At 44.1% G+C, this 21,805-nt stretch overlaps 1 protein-coding gene across 1 annotated transcript in view; it reads right to left on the reverse strand.

Annotated features, from left to right (window-relative positions):
* The window catches only part of LRP5 (LDL receptor related protein 5), a 1,269,095-nt gene that overhangs the window by 1,025,530 nt on the left and 221,760 nt on the right, over positions 1-21,805 (reverse strand). The window lies entirely within an intron of this gene.

Genomic DNA, 21,805 nt, shown 5'->3' on the forward strand with positions numbered 1-21,805 from the left:
ACAGGTCCTGAAGAAAGAACAGGAGACCGGCTGCTACGCGATCAATTGGAGGAGGGGAGTTAATTTTTATTTTATTTTTTTAACCCTCATTGGCACTGCACACCAATGTTTATATGTTTATTATACTAGGGAGGGGAGGCGCACTGCGCCACCAATGTTTATTATACTGGGGTGTTGGGGGGGCGCACTGCGCCACCAATGTTTATATGTTTATTATACTAGGGAGGGGGGTGCACTGCGCCACCAATGTTTATATGTTTATTATACTAGAGAGGGGAGGCGCAGTGCGCCACCAATGTTTATTATACTGGGGTGTTGGGGGGGCGCACTGCGCCACCAATGTTTATTATATTGGGGTGTATATAATGTTTATTATATTGACCTTATACTACGCATTCTGCATGAAAGAATGCTATTATTTTCCCTTATAACCATGTTGTTATAAGGGAAAGTTATACAGTGAATAGACTTTCATCCTAGCAACCATGCGTGAAAATCGCACGGTTCAACCGGAAGGATGGATCCGGCATTCCGGTATTTTGAATGCTGGATACGGCACTAATACATTCCTATGGGGAAAAATGACGAATCCGGCATTCAGGCAAATCTTCAGTTTTTTTCGCGAGAGATAAAACCGTAGAATGCTGCGGTTTTATCTTTTGCCTAATCAGTCAAAAAGACTGACCTGAAGACATCTTTTCCGGTATAGAGCCCCTGTGATGGAACTCTATGCCGGAAATGAAAAACGCTAGTGTGAAAGTACCCTAAAATATTACGTTTAAATCCCCCCTTTCCCAATTTTACATATAAAATAAATAAACAGATTACATCGCGCTGTGTCCGAAAAGTCCAAACTATTACATTTAAAAAAAAATTCTCCTATGCGGTGAGCATTCGCCATTTTTAGTCACCTTGTCACCCCAAAAAATAGGATAGGAGTGTTCAATTATGGGCCGAACGTTTCATAAAATGTGAAATGCACGTGGCTTTTTTTGGTGTTTTTTTGTTTTTTTGCACGGTATCAAGTATCACAATACTTTTTTATGGTGACGAAAGCGAATCAAAACTTTGGTATCGAAACAATCCTACGCCAATCTGATCGGCATAGCGTTGTCACGATACCAAAATTTTTATTCGGTTTTGATTTGGCGACTAAAAATTTAATTTGGCGACTAAATTTTTTAGTTCAGGAGCCACTGGCTACTAGGTATTTTTTTTAGTCTGGAGCCCTGTGATACAACTATGATTATATACACTCACCTAAAGAATTATTAGGAACACCATACTAATACGGTGTTGGACCCCATTTTGCCTTCAGAACTGCCTTAATTCTACGTGGCATTGATTAAACAAGGTGCTGATAGCATTCTTTAGAAATGTTGGCATATATTGATAGGGCCCATTTTTCCAGTCTTCAACAGTCCAATTTTGGTGAGCTCGTGCAAATTGTAGCCTCTTTTTCCTATTTGTAGTGGAGATGAGTATACCCGATGGGGTCTTCTGCTGTTGTAGCCCATCTGCCTCAAGGTTGTGCGTGTTGTGGCTTCACAAATGATTTGCTGCATACTTCGGTTGTAACGAGTGGTTATTTCAGTCAACGTTGCTCTTCTATCAGCTTGAATCATTCGGCCAATTTTCCTCTGACCTCTAGCATCCACAAGGCATTTTTGCCCACAGGACTGCCGCATACTGGATGTTTTTCCCTTTTCACACCATTCTTTGTAAACCCTAGAAATGGTTGTGCGTGAAAATCCCAGTAACTGAGCAGATTGTGAAATACTCAGACCGGCCCGTCTGGCACCAACAACCATGCCACGCTCAAAATTGCTTAAATCACCTTTCTTTCCCATTCTGACATTCAGTTTGGAGTTCAGGAGATTGTCTTGACCAGGACCACCCCCCTAAATGCATTGAAGCAACAGCCATGCGATTGGTTGACTAGATAATTGCATTAATGAGAAATAGAACAGGTGTTCCTAATAATTCTTTAGGTGAGTGTATGTTCCCAGTTGATACTGTACAGGATAGCATCCCTGAAACATATACGACCCAAGGGAAGACTACCCCATAAAACAGGGGTCCAATCACATTGTACAGCATATAGAATATTTGCAAACAGGGGGATATTTGTCTGAGAATATTTAGTCCACAGGTCTATGGTTTTATCATTGTTTGATGTGATATATTGATTTGATATTTTTATTATGGTTTGATGTGCTATATTGATTTGATATTTTTATTCATTTTAAAGAATCAGGCTGGTTTCACACTTGCGTTGTCCGGATCCGGCGTGTACTCCATTTGCCGGAATTACACGTCGGATCCGGAAAAACGCAAGTGAACTGAAAGCATTTGAAGACGGATCCGTCTTCAAAATGCGTTCAGTGTTACTATGGCACCCAGGACGCTATTAAAGTCCTGGCTGCCATAGTAGTAGTGGGGAGCGGGGGAGCAGTATACTTACAGTCTGTGCGGCTCCCGGGGTGCTCCAGAATGACGTCAGGGCGCCCCATGCGCATGGATGATGTGATCCATGCGACACGTCATCCATGAGCGTGGGGCGCCCTGACGTCACTCTGGAGCGCCTGGGGAGCCGCACGGACTGTAAGTATACTGCTCCCCCGCTCCCCACTACACTTTACCATGGCTGCCAGGACTTTAGCGTCTTGGCAGCCATGGTAACCATTCAGAAAAAGCTAAACGTCGGATCCGGCAATGCGCCGAAACAACGTTTAGCTTAAGGCCGGATCCGGATTAATGCCTTTCAATGGGCATTAATTCCGGATCCGGCCTTGCGGCAAGTGTTAAGGATTTTTGGCCGGAGCAAAAAGCGCAGCATGCTGCGGTATTTTCTCCGGCCAAAAAACGTTCCGGTCCGGAACTGAAGGCATCCTGATGCATCCTGAACGGATTTCTCTCCATTCAGAATGCATTAGGATAAAACTGATCAGGATTCTTCCGGCATAGAGCGGACGGAACTCTATGCCGGAAGAAAAGAACGCAAGTGTGAAAGAGCCCTAAAAGGGTTTTATATCATTGATTTTTGCATAGGTCCATGGACTTCAAGTTACGGTGCCCCTCAGTTTGCCATTTAATTACTCACTTTTTTTACATTATTGGGGGTACCGTGAGGTGTGCACCAGTCCATTATCTGGGATTTAGATAGAGTCGCCGACCTTTTAATAAAAGAATGCTACTTGTTACAGCAGCAGATGGAGGCTGTTACTTCTCCACTCACTGGTCCCGAGGTTCTGTGTCCCAGATGTGCAAACCCAATTCCTACTCTCCCCTTTGCAGGATTGCTCTGTCAAGTCATTCAGGTGGTGGCTTGCTTACTAGTAAGGCCTTCCTCCTCTGCAACTGGGTACATGCCCTCTGGTTCTTAAAGCACCAGTGCACACCCAAATCTGAACCAGCCTATGGATGGCTACCTTAGGGTACTTAAAGGGGCTGTCTCACTTCAGCAAATGCATTCATCATGTATACAAAGTTAATACAAAGCACTTACTAATGTAAAGTAAAGCCAGCACTTTTCCCTATAGTGTGCAAGCACAGCCACCACTGCAGAGTGGTCAGAAACCCCTGGATACGAGCAGTGTATAATGTGATGAAAAATTTAATTCAACCAGCAAAGGAGGAAATATGGACGATCAAATACATTAATGCAATAGCACTCTGCAACCAGCACTCTGCCCTGCCTCTATGCTGGATGTTGAATGAGGCATTGGTCTACATTTTGGCCAAAGCGTACACCAATGCCTCATTCAATATCCAGCATAGAGGCAGGGCAGAGTGCTGGCTGCAGAGTGCTATTGCATTTGTGTTTTTGCGTTTGTATGTGTATTTCGCCATAGCGATGTGCACCTGCATACAGGGTTGTGCTGACTGAACCCCCCACATTTAATCAAATACACTGCTCAAAAAAATAAAGGGAACACAAAAATAACACATCCTAGATCTGAGTTAATTAAATATTCTTCTGAAATACTTTGTTCTTTACATAGTTGAATGTGCTGACAACAAAATCACACAAAAATAAAAAAATGGAAATCAAATTTTAAAACCCACGGAGGTCTGGATTTGGAGTCACACTCAAAATTAAAGTGCAAAAACACACTACAGGCTGATCCAACTTTGATGTAATGTCCTTAAAGCAAGTCAAAATGAGGCTCAGTAGTGTGTGTGGCCTCCACGTGCCTGTATGACCTCCCTACAACGCCTGTGCATGCTCCTGATGAGGTGGCGGACGGTATCCTGAGGGATCTCCTCCCAGACCTGGACTAAAGCATCTGCCAACTCCTGGACAGTTTGTGGTGGATAGACGGTGGATAGAGCGAGACATGATGTCCCAGATGTGCTCAATTGGATTCAGGTCTGGGGAACGGGCGGGCCAATCTATAGCATCAATGCCTTCGTCTTGCAGGAACTGCTGACACACTCCAGCCACATGAGGTCTAGCATTGTCTTGCATTAGGAGGAACCCAGGGCCAACCGCACCAGCATATGGTCTCACAAGGGGTCTGAGGATCTCATCTCGGTACCTAATGGCAGTCAGGCTACCTCTGGCGAGCACATGGAGGGCTGTGCGGCCCTTCAAAGAAATGCCACCCCACACCATTACTGACCCAATGCCAAACCGGTCATGCTGGAGGATGTTGCAGGCAGCAGAACATTCTCCACGGCGTCTCCAGACTCTGTCACGTCTGCCACATGTGCTCAGTGTGAACCTGCTTTCATCTGTGAAGAGCACAGGGCGCCAGTGGCGAATTTGCCAATCTTGGTGTTCTCTGTCAAATGCCAAACGTCCTGCACGGTGTTGGGCTGTAAGTACAACCCCCACCTGTGGACGTCGGGCCCTCATATCACCCTCATGGAGTCTGTTTCTGACCGTTTGAGCAGACACATGCATATTTGTGGCCTGCTGGAGGTCATTTTGCAGGGCTCTGGCAGTGCTCCTCCTGTTCCTCCTTGCACAAAGGCGGAGGTAGCGGTCCTGCTGCTGGGTTGTTGCCCTCCTACGGCCTCCTCCACGTCACCTGATGTACTGGCCTGTCTCCTGGTAGTGCCTCCATGCTCTGGACACTACGCTGACAGACACAGAAAACCTTCTTGCCACAGCTCGCATTGATGTGCCATCCTGGATAAGCTGCACTACCTGAGCCACTTGTGTGGGTTGTAGACTCCGTCTCATGCTACCACTAGAGTGAAAGCACCGCCAGCATTCAAAAGTGACCAAAACATCAACCAGGAAGCATAGGAATTGAGAAGTGATCTGTGGTCACCACCTGCAGAACCACTCCTTTATTGGGGGTGTCTTGCTAATTGCCTATAATTTCCACCTGTTGTCTATCCCATTTGCACAACAGCATGTGAAATTGATTGTCACTCAGTGTTGCTTCCTAAGTGGACAGTTTGATTTGACAGAAGTGTGATTGACTTGGAGTTACATTGTGTTGTGTGTTGTGTTCCCTTTATTTTTTTGAGCAGTGTACATTAGTAAGTGTTTTTATTAACTTTGTCTACATAAAAATTTGCTGAAGTGAGACAACCCCTTTAAAGCACCTTCCACTGATCTCTTTAGGAGTCATGGATCCTTCGGTAAAATTCTCTGTGACTTCTTAGTTCAATCCAAACTTATGTCCAGAGCATATTTTCTCACCCCCACCTAATGAACTTTTCAGAGTCAATCAGGTTTTCCACTTCCCGACATTCCTAATCCCAATAAATAGCCATATAGAATATATGATGTTTAAACGGCTCTGCAAATATAGAGCCTCAGAGAAATCTTAAACTCATCACTATCAGATACGAAGTTTGCCTTTATCCATGGCTGGGAGGTGGACTTGGGGGAGACCCATACATTGGAGAACTCTCTAAAAATACTTAATAGGGTGTATATATATATATATATACACACACACACACACACACACACACACACACACAATATCTCACTAAAGTAAGTACACCCATCACATTTTTGTAAATATTTTATTATATCTTTGCATGGGACATCACTGAAGATACAACACTTTGATATAATGTCAGTGTACAGCTTGCATAACAATGTAAACTTGGTGTTCCCTCAAAATAACTCAACACAAAACGATTAACCTCTTCAACCCCTCATTTTTTGCAAAACTGACGTGTCACTTTATGTGGTAATAGCTTTGGAATACTTTTACTTATTGAAGCCATTCTGAGATTGTTTTCTCACGACACATTGTACTTCATGATAGTCAAACTTGAGTCAATATTTCACCTTTATTTGTGAAAAAATCAAAAATTTACCAAAAATTTTGAAAAATTTCCAAATTTATATTTCTCTACTTTTATAGAAGATAGTGATACTTAATATAAATTGTTATTACTTTACATTTCCCATATGTCTATTTCATGTTTGGATCAGTTTGAAAATAACATTTTATTTTTTGGGGACGTTAGAAGGCTTAGAAGTTTACATAATAGAAACCACCCAAAATGACCCCATTTTAGAAACTACACCCCTCAAGGTATACAAAACTGATTTTACAAACTTTGTTAACCCTTTAGGTGTTCCACAAGAATTAATGGAAAATAGAGATTAAATTTTAGAATTTCACTTTTTTGGCAGATTTTACTTTTTTTTTGTAAATTCTTTATTTTCAGAATTTTTCAAAACAAACAATGACCATTTAGCCATATATAGTAGTATACAAAGTTGATATCACAGGTCATATACATTACATATATTAACTATTTGACATACCTAATATGTGTGGGGTGTTTTTTTCCCCATTTTTTTTTTATTATAAAATAAGGGGAAAGGGGCGTTTTTTTTCTTTGAGTCATACACTAACAGGTTGCCTAGGAGACCCAGCCTGAGGCTGGATCTCCTCGGCAACCGTAGAAGGCAGGTCCCGATGCCGCGCAAGGCTTTGGGCAGCCTCTGCACGGCATCGGGCTGCCTTGTCACGTATTGGGTCCCCGCCACAGCAGCGCGGGGACTCGATGTGCTCACTCACCCGACACAAACCCCTTCTATGTCGCGGTCAGCACGGACCGTGACATAGAAGGGGTTAATCTGCCGGCATCGACTTTTACAGCGATGCCGGCGGATACAGCAGGGGCCGGCTACCAGGGACTGCCTGCCCCTGCAGTGATCTTGCACCCACCTCTCCGGTGCCCGTGCGATCACCATGACGTACTATTACATCAAATTGCGGGAACGCAGTGGTTCCCATGATGTAGTAATTCATGTGGAAGGGGTTAATGTGTAAACCGCTGGCAACAAAAGTGAGTACACCTTAAGTGAAAATGGCCAAATTGTGCCCAATTAGCCATTTTCCCTCCCCTGTGCATAAGCCATAAGCTAAATCTGTTGGTTGACATAAAAGTACCATACACACTGCCGTTACAATACTTTAAGTGATCTTGGTAAGTAAAAACCTACTGTGTTTAATGATAACATGTCAGTTTTATGGTATTAGTCTACGAAATTTACAATGCACTACCAAAACTGTGTATCTGTTTATATACTGAAAATTATTTCAGAGTGACCCACTGGACCCAGGAGGTCAAAAATTATATAATCCAACAGTCCTAAGACTAATAATTCCTGTTTAGGGTCTATGTTAAAACGTAACTTTTATTTCATATTGACATACACATAAGACAAAACGAAAAGACTGTTGAGAGTTTTTTTTTTTTTTAAAACATGTTTATATACTGTATATAAGATCAATGTTTTTATAAGTAATGTTAAAGTTTTAGGCACATTCTGTAGATAACTGTCCTGCCAAATGACAGTATACCATGCTAACATCAAACAGTCTGTTGAACACATGTTAGGTCTAAGAAACCAATTATATAATGATATTCTGTCAGATATACAATTATAGTGATTACGCTGATAGTGACAAAATGTTAGATTAGTGGAGCTGGTAAAAGCATCTGAAACTGCCATAAAGGGGTTTTCATCTATTCAACTAAATGACATGTCAGGGACATTTAGAAAAGGAGCTACTAATATGGCATATGGAAAGGGCTTGTGGTTATTAGAAAGGGCTATTTAGAACTTTTTTACAGTTTTTCTGCAATTGTTTTCTTGCTTCATAAAAAGAAAATATGATTTATTTATTTTTTAACAAGCTTTTCAGGTGGCATTTTTTTTTCCAACTCATGACAGTTAACATGCCATTTACTGGCATTTTGTAAGTCATATAGCGAAAGCTATAGGAAAACCACCAGACCAAAAATTTAAATTACTGATAATAGTAATTTGATTTTCTAGAGTCCATGACAGCACCAGGAGAGAGAGGATCCACCTCCCAGGAAAGGAAATCGGCAGGTATATATATACAATTTTCAACTGGATCAACACAGCCTTGTATTAGCAAGGGTGTACCTCCTTAATATATACCAACAAAAGAGAACCGGTACTATATGATACCCAATAAAATTAAATCTTTATTATGACATAAAAACATACAAACAAATACATATTTGTAGAGACCATACAGAGTGCCTACAGAGGACTACGCCAGACAGAGACAGCCCATACACACACTGCTGGATATCGGGTAAGAAGGAGATTCTGACCGCTTCGGTGCACACATTGTAGCATCAGTGATGCGTTGAACTGTTTATACCGCACAGGTCGGATCATATGGATGTTATCTATGCCCCACATATCCATACCATATGGTGTTTATAGCTAGAGGAAGCTTTTATATTACATGCTGGTCTAGATACTTAACACACAGTGTTCCCACATAGTGATTGTGGGTTCAACAGTGATTTTCTACCAGTTGGTAGCGGTGCTATTGAGGACTGCCCCTGTAGGAACTCTATATGGTCTCTACAAATATGTATTTGTTTGTATGTTTTTATGTCATAATAAAGATTTAATTTTATTGGGTATCATATAGTACCGGTTCTCTTTTGTTGGTGTGTATATGTATATATATATATATATATATATATATATATATATATATATATACACACACACACACACACACACAATTGCAAGAAAAAGTATGTGAACCCTTTGGAATGATATGGATTTCTGCACAAATTGGTCATAAAATGTGATCTGATCTTCATCTAAGGCTACTTTCACACTGGTCTCCATTGCACTGATTATGCACATGGGAAGGAATAATGCAAGTCATTCATACAAACTAAATGGTAAAATACTGGGTGACATTGACATTGAAAAGGACTTAGGAATTTTAGAGGATAGCAAATTTAACATTTGAAACCAGTGTCTGGCAGCTGCTGCAAAGGCCAATAAGGTTATGTGGTGCATGAAAAAGGACATGGATGCATCTGATGTGAACATAGCCCTGCCACTTTGCAAATCACTAGTTAGAACACACATGGAGTATTGTGTACAATTCTGGGCTACTGTGCACAAGACAGACAGCAGAGCTGAAGAGGGTTCAGAGGAGGGCAACTAAAGTAATAACTGGAGTGGGGCAACTACAGTACCCAGAAAGATCAAATTAGGGTCTGAGAGGATGATTGAAAGGAGATCTAATAACTATGTATAAATACATCAGGGGTCAGTGCAGAGATCTCTCCAATGATCTATTTACACTCAGGACTGTGAAGAAGGAACATCCTCTACATCTACAGGAAAGAAGATTTGTACACAAACATAGAATAGGACTATTTACGGTAAAAGCAGTGAGACTATGTAACACTCTGCCTGAGGAAGTAATAATTATGAATTCACCAAAAGAGCTCAAGAGGGGCCTGGATGTATTTCTGGTTACAAGTTACAGTTATTAGATTTCTAGAGAAGGGTTGTTAAGCCAGTGAATTATTCTGACTGCCTGACCACTTTCAGGATAACAGGCTGAGGCTACTTTCACACTAGCGTTCGGAGCGGATCCGTCTGATGTTTCATCAGACGGATCCGCTCCGATAATGCAGACGTTCGCATCCGTTCAGAACGGATGCGTCTGCATTAAAACTTAGAAAATTTTCTAAGTGTGAAAGTTGTCTGAGCGGATCCGTTCAGACTTTCCATTGAAAGTCAATGGGGAACGGATCCGCTTGAAGATTGAGCCATATTGTGTCATCTTCAAGCGGATCCGTCCCCATTGACTTACATTGTAAGTCTGGACGGATCCGCTCGCCTCCGCACGGCCAGGCGGACACCCGAACGCTGCAAGCAGCGTTCAGGTGTCCGCTCACTGAGCGGAGCGGAGGCTGAACGCTGGCAGGCGGATGCATTCTCAGTGGATCCGCCTCCACTGAGAATGCATTGGGGCCAGACGGATGCGTTCGGGGCCGCTCGTGAGCCCCTTCAAACGGTGCGCACGAGCGGACACCCGAACGCTAGTGTGAAAGTAGCCTGAACTGGATAAATGGATGTCTTTTTTTTTCAGCCTTACAAACTGTTAAGGCTACTTTTCACACCTGCGTTTAGGTCGGATCCGTCTGGTATGTGCCCAGACGGATCCGCACCTATAATGCAAACGCTTAGATCCGTTCAGAACGGATTACCATTTTTTTTTTTTTTTTTTCATGATAATGCAAACGGATCCGTTTTGACTTTACATTGAAAGTCAAATGGGAGACGGATCCGTTTGAAAATTGAGCCATACTGTGTCAACTTCAAACGGATCCGTCCCCATTGACTTACATTGTAAGTCTGGACAGATCCGTTTGCCTCCGCACGGCCAGGCGGACACCCGAACGCTGCAAGCTGCGTTCAGGTGTCCGCCTGCTGAGCGGAGCGGAGGACAAACGGAGCCAGACTGATGCGTTCGGGGCCGCTTGTGAGCCCCTTCAAACGGAACTCACAAGCGGAGCCCCGAACGCTAGTGTGAAAGTAGCCTAACTATGTTGTTTAGATATAGAAACATACCTGCCTAGAGGGAGCTACTAAAAGAAAATCATCTACGTAAGGCTGGGTTCACACAGGCATTGCGGGCAAAGATGCAGGTGTGTTGCAGGAACAGGAGCGATTTTTCCCTGCGAGTGCAAAGCGTTTTAATGCGTTTTGCACGCGCGTGAGAAAAATCGGCAAGTTTGGTACCGAGACCTTTAACAGGTCCTGAAGAAATAACAGGAGACTGGCAGCTAAGCGATCAATTGGAGGAGGTGAGTTAATTATTATTATTATTTTTTTAAACCCTTAATTGACCTTCTACTAAGCATTCTGTATTAAAGAATACTATTATTTTCCCTTATAACCATGTTATAAGGGGAAATAATACAGTGAATAGACTTTCATCTTAGCAACCAATTGTGAAAATCGCACCGCATCCGCACTTGCTTGCGGATGCTTGCGATTTTCACACAGCCCCATTCACTTCTATGGGGCCTGTGTTGCGTGGAAAACGCACAGTATAGAGCATGCTGTGATTTTCACGCAACGCACAAGTGATGCGTGAAAATCACTGCTCATGTGCACAGCCCCATAGAAATGAATGGGTCCAAATTCAGTGCGGTTGCAATGCGTTCACCTCACGCATTAAAATAGTCAGAAGACTATAAATTCCTGTTTGTGGTCTTTTATTAAAACATAACTTTACAGGGAGTGCAGAATTATTAGGCAAGTTGTATTTTTGAGGATTAATTTTATTATTGAACAACAACCATGTTCTCAATGAACCCAAAAAACTCATTAATATCAAAGCTGAATATTTTTGGAAGTAGTTTTTAGTTTGTTTTTAATTTTATAATGTGGCAAAAGAAGGCAGCACTCCAGATTGCAGTAAAAAAGTGGACGGTTTATTCACTCATCAGCAACGTTTCAGCTCTCACATTGGAGCCTTTTTCCAGCTGAGTAACATGTGCAAAATCACATACATATATAGTGCAAGTAATTACCAAAATACAAATTGACCCATCATATAATAAAGTGCAAATGCATAGACATAACCATCATATTACAAATATAGTCAGTGTATTGTCATAATTTGATATAGCAGCAGTACAGACATAACCGTAAGAAAATTCATAATATAGTGAATGTGATATAAAATCACCAAACTGTCATAATGACCAATCAAATGTGAGGGTGAACAGGTGTGTTTAAACATGATATAACAATCAAAAAAGATTAAAAACCTTTGAATGAGTCACTTGCGGCTGACAGGGCATGATAGGAACTGTTGGCGTCCGGAAAGGAGCATGGCGCATGCGCCGCTCCAACCACTATCGCGAGATTCACTGAGGTAATGTGTGGTAAAACAACCACATCAAAGATGGCCACTTTGAAACAATGCTTTAGGGCGCATGCGCGTACCAATGCTACCGCCCATACAAGTTTGACAGACACAGATACAGTGTCCGAGCGCCGCAGTATACAGCAGAAACAGCTGATCTATTCATCGGGGGCCGACGGGTCAACGTGGGTCACCAGTGAGATATCTGTACATGTGGGATGATGCGGTTGTCACACCGTTAGCATCCCACTGTCCAGACTGCCAGCATATCCGCTCCATGTCCCTTATAGCCATACAGTAGACGATGTCCACTTGAAATCGGCCTAAAGGACACAGATAGAACTGCATCGGGGCTCATAATATATATAGATGTATATAGAATAGGTCAACTGTGCCCGTCTGTGTAGGTGTCACCCCAGTCCCAGAGGGGGCTTGAGTCACACCATCGCACAGACCGGTACATTATCTACATTTGGGATCTTGGTCGCAGGTCTCCTGGGAGGATTTTTTTGCACCCGTTTCTTTTTTTGTGTGCTGCTTTCTTTCTTTTTCTTTTGTTTTTAATTTTAGCTATTTTAGGGGGATATCTGTGTGTGCAGGTGACTATTACTGTGCATTATTATTAGGCAACTTAACAAAAAACAAATATATACCCATTTCAATTATTTATTTTTACCAGTGAAACCAATATAACATCTCAACATTCACAAATATACATTTCTGACATTCAAAAACAAAACAAAAACAAATCAGTGACCAATATAGCCACCTTTCTTTGCAAGGACACTCAAAAGCCTGCCATCCATGGATTCTGTCAGTGTTTTGATCTGTTCACCATCAACATTGCGTGCAGCAGCAACCACAGCCTCCCAGACACTGTTCAGAGAGGTGTACTGTTTTCCTTCCTTGTAAATCTCACATTTGATGATGGACCACAGGTTCTCAATGGGGTTCAGATCAGGTGAACAAGGAGGCCATGTCATTAGATTTTCTTCTTTTATACCCTTTCTTGCCAGCCACGCTGTGGAGTACTTGGACGCGTGTGATGGAGCATTGTCCTGCATGAAAATCATGTTTTTCTTGAAGGATGCAGACTTCTTCCTGTATCACTGCTTGAAGAAGGTGTCTTCCAGAAACTGGCAGTAGGACTGGGAGTTGAGCTTGACTCCATCCTCAACCCGAAAAGGCCCCACAAGCTCATCTTTGATGATACCAGCCCAAACCAGTACTCCACCTCCACCTTGCTGGCGTCTGAGTCGGACTGGAGCTCTCTGCCCTTTACCAATCCAGCCACGGGCCCATCCATCTGGCCCATCAAGACTCGCTCTCATTTCATCAGTCCATAAAACCTTATAAAAATCAGCCTTGAGATATTTCTTGGCCCAGTCTTGACGTTTCAGCTTGTGTGTCTTGTTCAGTGGTGGTCGTCTTTCAGCCTTTCTTACCTTGGCCATGTCTCTGAGTATTGCACACCTTGTGCTTTTGGGCACTCCAGTGATGTTGCAGCTCTGAAATATGGCCAAACTGGTGGCAAGTGGCATCTTGGCAGCTGCACGCTTGACTTTTCTCAGTTCATGGGCAGTTATTTTGCGCCTTGGTTTTTCCACACGCTTCTTGCGACCCTGTTGACTATTTTGAATGAAACGCTTGATTGTTCGATGATCACGCTTTAGAAGCTTTGCAATTTTAAGAGTGCTGCATCCCTCTGCAAGATATCTCACTATTTTTGACTTTTCTGAGCCTGTCAAGTCCTTCTTTTGACCCATTTTGCCAAAGGAAAGGAAGTTGCCTAATAATTATGCACACCTAATATAGGGTGTTGATGTCATTAGACCACACCCCTTCTCATTACAGAGATGCACATCACCTAATATGCTTAATTGGTAGTAGGCTTTCGAGCCTATACAGCTTGGAGTAAGACAACATGCATAAAGAGGATGATGTGGTCAAAATACTCATTTGCCTAATAATTCTGCACGCAATGTATTTCTTATTTACTCACACCAAAATGAAAACAAAAAAGACTTGAGAAATTAAAAAATACATATGGAGGGATATTTGATAGGGGTACAAGTATGTGACGTACTGTCACTTTATGCAGTGAAATGTGGGGGATATGATTATATCCTTCTATGAGTGGTATATAGTGGTCTGATATGATTGTTTAACTTATTTGTCTAACGTGCCTCTTGGCACTTAATTGTTAACTTATTTGTCTATGGTGTCACTTAGCACCGGACAAATATGAACTATACTGCACTCTATAAGCAGATCGACCTAGGAGCTATGCTGATCGCTACTTTGGATTAGTTCTCCTATCTAGGGCTATGCTGTATACTGTGTCGATTGCTGCTAAATAATGGTCTATTCTACCCCTATCATGTGAGCTTGTGCGCACAGCGTCTGCAGATCACTATTGCTCAGAGTAGCCCTGCCATAATCTTTAAAATATTGTGAGACGCAGCTCCCCCGACATGTTTAACCGCTCAAGGCGGCGTCTTCAGGGGAATGGAGCTACAACCAACACAAATGTTTGCTGTGGGATGTACTATATACTCATGAGTGTTCCCATGTTCCCATATTCGCATTAGCGGTCGTCTCTTAGGGCGAATCACATCTCCGTCTTTAGTCATGATGTCAGCATTCAGCACCAATCTGAAAGGTGATTATGCTCATGCGTTCATAGCTCGATTTTCGAGTTGTTCGATTTTTAAAGTTGGCAGTGGGCATGCGCTAAGACTTGAACATTTAAGTTCCAAATACTCCATGCGCATGATCCGAGACTTAGAAATTTTTAAGTTGTTAATTCTAGAAAGGGCATGCGCAAGGACTTCGATATTTCCATTCTGAATGTTTAGTGCGCATGCGCCAAAACTTGTGAAACTAGACCTCAGATTCTATGATTAGCACGCATGCGTCGCGGACTTAGGCTCACCTCACATATTGCCCCCGCGTGGAAATCTCGCCCGTGTGAACCCAGCCTAAGGAAAACATAAGATGTTCTTTTCCCTTATAAGCACTGCCATTTCCAATATCAGCTTTGTGAAAATCCTTAGGGCCAAAGAAATCCAAAAAAGAAGCACTTGAAATTGAAAATGCCTCACCTTCCCCAAGAACCAACCTCAAATACTTCTGATGAGCTTGATATATGGGAAAATGATAATAAGCATGTAGGGGCACATTTATTAAGACCGGCGTTTTAGATGCCAATCTTAAAGAGGACCTTTCATCGGTCCAAACATTGTCAACTAAGTGTCATGATCTGTACAGCGGCGCCCAGAGATCCTACTGCACTTACTATTATCCCTGGGTGCCGCTCCATTCTCCTGCTATGCCCTCTGGTACGTTTGGTCACTTGGTTATAGTAGGAGGAGACTGCCCTTGTTCTCCTGAGCGTCTTCTTCTCACAGGCTGTAGCGCTGGCCAATCGCAGTGCAGAGCTCACAGCCTGGGAGTTTTTTCTCCCAGGCTGTGAGCTCTGCTCTTCGATTGGCCAGCGCTACAGCCTAGGAGAAAGAGACGCCCCGGAGAACAAGGGCAAAGATATAAATGTATAAATTACAGGTTTTATTTAATCTATAAACTATATATCAATCTGTTCAGCTCCTCCTGCTCTATAATCTACTGCTTTCAGATTGTGTTGCATTTTGCTGTGACAGATCCTCTTTAAGTTTATTATGGTCCTGTAGTCTCAGTTTAGCTTTTTTACTACTAAGAGAGTGGAGTAAAACCCTATAGCTTTATCTGATTTGGACACAAAACCGATGCTCCTTTTTGAAGGAGGGAAGATACCTCTTTCTTCAATGCCTACTGAGCTCGACCCTTTAACACAGGGTAGCACTAGTGGGGGGGGGGGATATGAGTAATAGCCCTCCCACAACAGACTCTGGCGCTGACCTGTGTATATAATGGGGCCTGGAGCCTTCGCTGAATGAAAGAGTGGGAACATAAATGAAGTATATCAGTGCTTCCACCCAGGTTAGAGCCTCCACCAAGGTTAGGGGTGTGCGGAGGGTAAAACTCGCCAGGCACACACCTCCACCTCAGCCAGCAGCAAACATCGGCAGAAACTGTCAGAATCTCAGAAAATTTGAATATTGTGAAAGGATTCAATACTGTAGGCTCATGGTGTCAGGCCAGAAGACAGTCACTGACACCCTTCACAAGGAGGGTAAGCCAAAAAAGGACATTGCTAAACAAGCTAGCTGTTCACAGTTCTGTATCCAAGCAAAATAATGGAAAGTTGAGTGCAAAGAAAAAGTGTGGCAGATAAAGGCGCACAAGCAACAGGGATAACCGCTGCCTTGAAAGGTATGTCAAGAAAAGGCCATTCAAGAAAATGGGGGAGATTCACAAGGAGCAGACAGCAGCTGGAATCTGTGCTTCAAGAGCCACCACACACAGATGTATCCAGGACATGGGCTGCAACAGTTGCATTCCTTGTGTCAAGCCACTTCTGACGCAGAGACAAGATCAACAGTGTCTTACTTGGGCTAAGGAGAAAAAGGACTGGACTGTTGCTCAGTGGTCCAAGGTCTTGCTTTCAGATGAAAGTAAATTTTGCATTTCATTTTGAAATCAAGGTCCCATAGTCTGGAGGAAGAGTGAAGAGGGGCACAATCTAAGTTGCCTGAGGTCAAGTGGGGAGCCTTATCTTCTGCAGTTGTTGGTCAACTGCATTATATCAAGTTCAAAGTCAGAGCAGCAGTCTACCAGGAAATTTTTTGAGCACTTCAAGTCCCCCTTCTGCAGACAAGCTTTATTAAGATTCTATTTTCCAGCAGGACTTGGCACCTTCCAACACTGCCATAAAGTACCAATAACTGGTTTAATAATCACTGTGCATGATTGGCGAGTAGGGATGAGCGAACCCGAACTGTATAGGTCGGGTTCGTACCGAATTTTGGGGTGTCCGTGACACGGACCCGAACATTTTCGTAAAAGTCTGTGTTCGGGTTCGGTGTTCGGCGCTTTCTTGGCGCTTTTTGAAAGGCTGCAAAGCAGCCAATCAACAAGCGTCATACTACTTGCCCCAAGAGGCCATCACAGCCTTGCCTACTATTGGCATGGCTGTGATTGGCCAGTGCAGCATGTGACCCAGCCTCTATATAAGCTTGGGTCACGTTGCGCTGCACGTCACTCTGCTGATTGAAGCATAGGGAGAGGTTGCAGCTGCGACGTTAGGGCGAGATTAGGCAGTGTTTAACTCCTCCAAAAGACTTCATTCTGTGATCGATCTGCAGCTGTGGATCATTGAAGTGCTAGTATTGACTTGCTCACTTTTTTGAGGCTGCCCAGAGCGTTTTTAGATCACTTTTTTTCTGGGGTGATCGGCGGCCATTTTGTGACTTGTGGTGCACCAGCACAAGCTATCACCAAGTGTATTTAACCATCAATAGTGTGGTTATTTTGTGCTATATCCTACATCAGCTGCAGGCTGAGCCTGTGTCACCGAAGTGCATTTAACCATCAACAGTGTGGTTATTTTTTGGCCATATACTACATCAGGGGCAAGTTGAGCCTGTCACCCAGCGCCTAAAAAATAGACCTGACATTTCTATTCAACCAAATCTGTACTGTTTTAGCTGGTCAAGTTATTTGTAGTGACCGTAAAAGCACACTTTTTTTTCTGGGTTGAAAAACTATTCCCAAATTTGCCATTCTCAAAATAACTAGTTTCTGGTATTTGAGGCCTACTTGAAATCTATCCCAAAAAGGATATCTTACATTGAAGGTACTGATAGTGTCATTCAGAAAAACCTAAGACACACGCTACCATGCAGATAGAAGTCTGATTCTGAGATTAAACCTTAACCTGTCACACAGTGCAAAAAAAAACAGGTCTCACATTTCTATTCAAGCAAATCTGTACTGTTTTAGCTGGTCAAGTTATTTGTAGTGACCGTTAAAAAAGCACACTTTTTTTTCTGGTTTGAAAAACTATTCCCAAATTTGCCATTCTCAAAATAATTAGTTTCTGGTATTTGAGGCCTACTTGAAATCTATCCCAAAAAGGATATCTTACATTGAAGGTACTGATAGTGTCATTCAGAAAAACCTAAGACACACGCTACCGTGCAGATAGAAGTCCGATTCTGAGATTAAACCTTAACCTGTCACACAGTGCAAAAAAAACCAGGTCTCACATTTCTATTCAAGCAAATCTGTACTGTTTTAGCTGGTCAAGTTATTTGTAGCGACCGTAAAAGCACACTTTTTTTTCTGGGTTGAAAAACTATTCCCAAATTTGCCATTCTCAAAATTGTGGTGAACGGGAACAATGAGGAAAACATCTAATAAGGGACGGGGACGCGGACATGGTCGTGGTGGTGTTAGTGGACCCTCTGGTGCTGGGAGAGGACGTGGCCGTTCTGCCACAGCCACACGTCCTAGTGTACCAACTACCTCAGGTCCCAGTAGCCGCCAGAATTTACAGGGATATTTGGTGGGGCCCAATGCCGTTCTAAGGATGGTAAGGCCTGAGCAGGTACAGGCATTAGTCAATTGGGTGGCCGACAGTGCATCCAGCACGTTCACATTATCTCCCACCCAGTCTTCTGCAGAAAGCGCACAGATGGCGCATGAAAACCAAGCCCATCAGTCTGTCACATCACCCCCATGCATATCAGGGAAACTGTCTGAGCCTCAAGTTATGCAGCAGTCTCTTATGCTGTTTGAAGACTCTGCTGCCAGGGTTTCCCAAGGGCATCCACCTAGCTCTTCACCAGGGTTGGAAGAGATAGAATGCACTAACGCACAACCACTTATGTTTCCTGATGATGAGGACATGGGAATACCACCTCAGCACGTCTCTGATGATGACGAAACACAGGTGCCAACTGCTGCGTCTTTCTGCAGTGTGCAGACTGAACAGGAGGTCAGGGGTCAAGACTGGGTGGAAGACGATGCAGGGGACGATGAGGTCCTAGACCCCACATGGAATGAAGGTCGTGCCACTGACTTTCACAGTTCGGAGGAAGAGGCAGTGGTGAGACCGAGCCAACAGCGTAGCAAAAGAGGGAGCAGTGGGCAAAATCAGAACACCCGCCGCCAAGAGACTCCGCCTGCTACTGACCGCCGCCATCTGGGACCGAGCACCCCAAAGGCAGCTTCAAGGAGTTCCCTGGCATGGCACTTCTTCAAACAATGTGCTGACGACAAGACCCGAGTGGTTTGCACGCTGTGCCATCAGAGCCTGAAGCGAGGCATTAACGTTCTGAACCTTAGCAGAACCTGCATGACCAGGCACCTGCATGCAAAGCATGAACTGCAGTGGAGTAAACACCTTAAAAACAAGGAAGTCACTCAGGCTCCCCCTGCTACCTCTTCTGCTGCTGCCGCCTCGGCCTCTTCTGCTGCTGCCTCGGCCTCTTCTGCTGCTGCTGCCACCGCCTCGGCCTCTTCCTCTGCCTCTGGAGGAACGTTGGCACCTGCCGCCCAGCAAACATGGGATATACCACCAACACCACCACCTGCGTCACCAAGCATCTCAACCATGTCACACGGCTTCGTTCAGCTCTCCATCTCACAAACATTTGAGAGAAAGCGTAAATTCCCACCTAGCCACCCTCGATCCCTGGCCCTCAATGCCAGCATTTCTAAACTACTGGCCTATGAAATGCTGTCATTTAGGCTGGTGGACACACACAGCTTCAAACAGCTCATGTCACTTGCTGTCCCACAGTATGTTGTTCCCAGCCGCCACTACTTCTCCAAGAGAGCCGTGCCTTCCATGCACAAACAAGTGTCCGATAAAATCAAGTGTGCACTGCGCAACGCCATCTGTGTCAAGGTCCACCTAACCACAGATACGTGGACCAGTAAGCACGGCCAGGGACGCTATATCTCCCTAACTGCACACTGGGTAAATGTAGTGGCGGCTGGGCCCCAGGCGGAGAGCTGTTTGGCGCACGTCCTTCCGCCGCCAAGGATCGCAGGGCAACATTCTTTGCCTCCTGTCTCCTCCTCCTCCTACTCAGCTTCCTCCTCCTCCTCTTCTTCCACCTGCTCATCCAGTCAGCCACACACCTTCACCACCAACTTCAGCACAGCACGGGGTAAACGTCAGCAGGCCATTCTGAAACTCATATGTTTGGGGGACAGGCCCCACACCGCACAGGAGTTGTGGCGGGGTATAGAACAACAGACCGACGAGTGGTTGCTGCCGGTGAGCCTCAAGCCCGGCCTGGTGGTGTGCGATAATGGGCGAAATCTCGTTGCAGCTCTGGGACTAGCCGGTTTGACGCACATCCCTTGCCTGGCGCATGTGCTGAATTTGGTGGTGCAGAAGTTCATTCGCAACTACCCCGACATGTCAGAGCTGCTGCATAAAGTGCGGGCCGTCTGTTCGCGCTTCCGGCGTTCACACCCTGCCGCTGCTCGCCTGTCTGCGCTACAGCATAACTTCCGCCTTCCCGCTCACCGCCTCATATGCGACGTACCCACCAGGTGGAACTCCACCTTGCATATGCTGGACAGACTGTGCGAGCAGCAGCAGGCCATAGGGGAGTTTCAGCTGCAGCACGCACGGGTCAGTCGCACTGCGGATCAGACACACTTCACCACCAATGACTGGGCCTCCATGCGAGACCTGTGTGCCCTGTTGCGTTGTTTCGAGTACTCCACCAACATGGCCAGTGGCGATGACGCCGTTATCAGCGTTACAACACTTGTTAAGGAACCAAAAGTAATGGGACAGAATAATAATCCTAAATCAAACTTTCATTTTTTTATATTTGGTTGCAAATCCTTTGCAGTCAATTACAGCCTGAAGACTGGTTACGCATAGACATCACTAGACTCTGGGTTTCATCACTGGTGATGCTCTGCCAGGCCTCTACTGCAACTGTCTCTAGTTCCTGCTTGTTCTTGGGGCATTTTCCCTTCAGTTTTGTCTTCAGCAAGTGAAATGCATGCTCAATCGGATTCAGGTCAGGTGATTGACTTGGCCATTGCATAACATTCCACTTCTTTCCCTTAAAAAACTCTTTGGTTGCTTTTGCAGTATGCTTTGGGTCATTGTCCATCTGCACTGTAAAGCGCCGTCCAATGAGTTCTGAAGCATTTGGCTGAATATGAGCAGATATTATAGCCCGAAACACTTCAGAATTCCTCCTGCTGCTTTTGTCAGCAGTCACATCATCAATAAATACAAGAGAACCAGTTCCATTGGCAGCCATACATGCCCACGCCATGACACTACCACCACCATGCTTCACTGATGAGGTAGTATGCTTAGGATCATGAGCAGTTCCTTTCCTTCTCCATACTCTTCTCTTCCCATCACTCTGGTACAAGTTGATTTTGGTCTCATCTGTCCATAGGATGTTGTTCCAGAACTGTGAAGGCTTTTTTAGATGTCGTTTGGCAAACTCTAATCTGGCCTTCCTGTTTTTGAGGCTCACCAATGGTTTACATCTTGTGGTGAACCCTCTGTATTCACTCTTGTGAAGTCTTCTCTTGATTGTTGACTTTGACACACATACACCTACCTCCTGGAGAGTGTTCTTGGTCTGGCCGACTGTTGTGAAGGGTGTTTTCTTCACCAGGAAAATAATTTTTCAGTCATCCACCACAGTTGTTTCCATGGTCTTTCTTGTCTTTTGGTGTTGCTGAGCTCACCAATGAGTTCCTTATTG

Source organism: Bufo bufo, chromosome 10 (genome assembly GCF_905171765.1).
Source record: "Bufo bufo chromosome 10, aBufBuf1.1, whole genome shotgun sequence".
Lineage (NCBI taxonomy): Eukaryota > Metazoa > Chordata > Amphibia > Anura > Bufonidae > Bufo > Bufo bufo.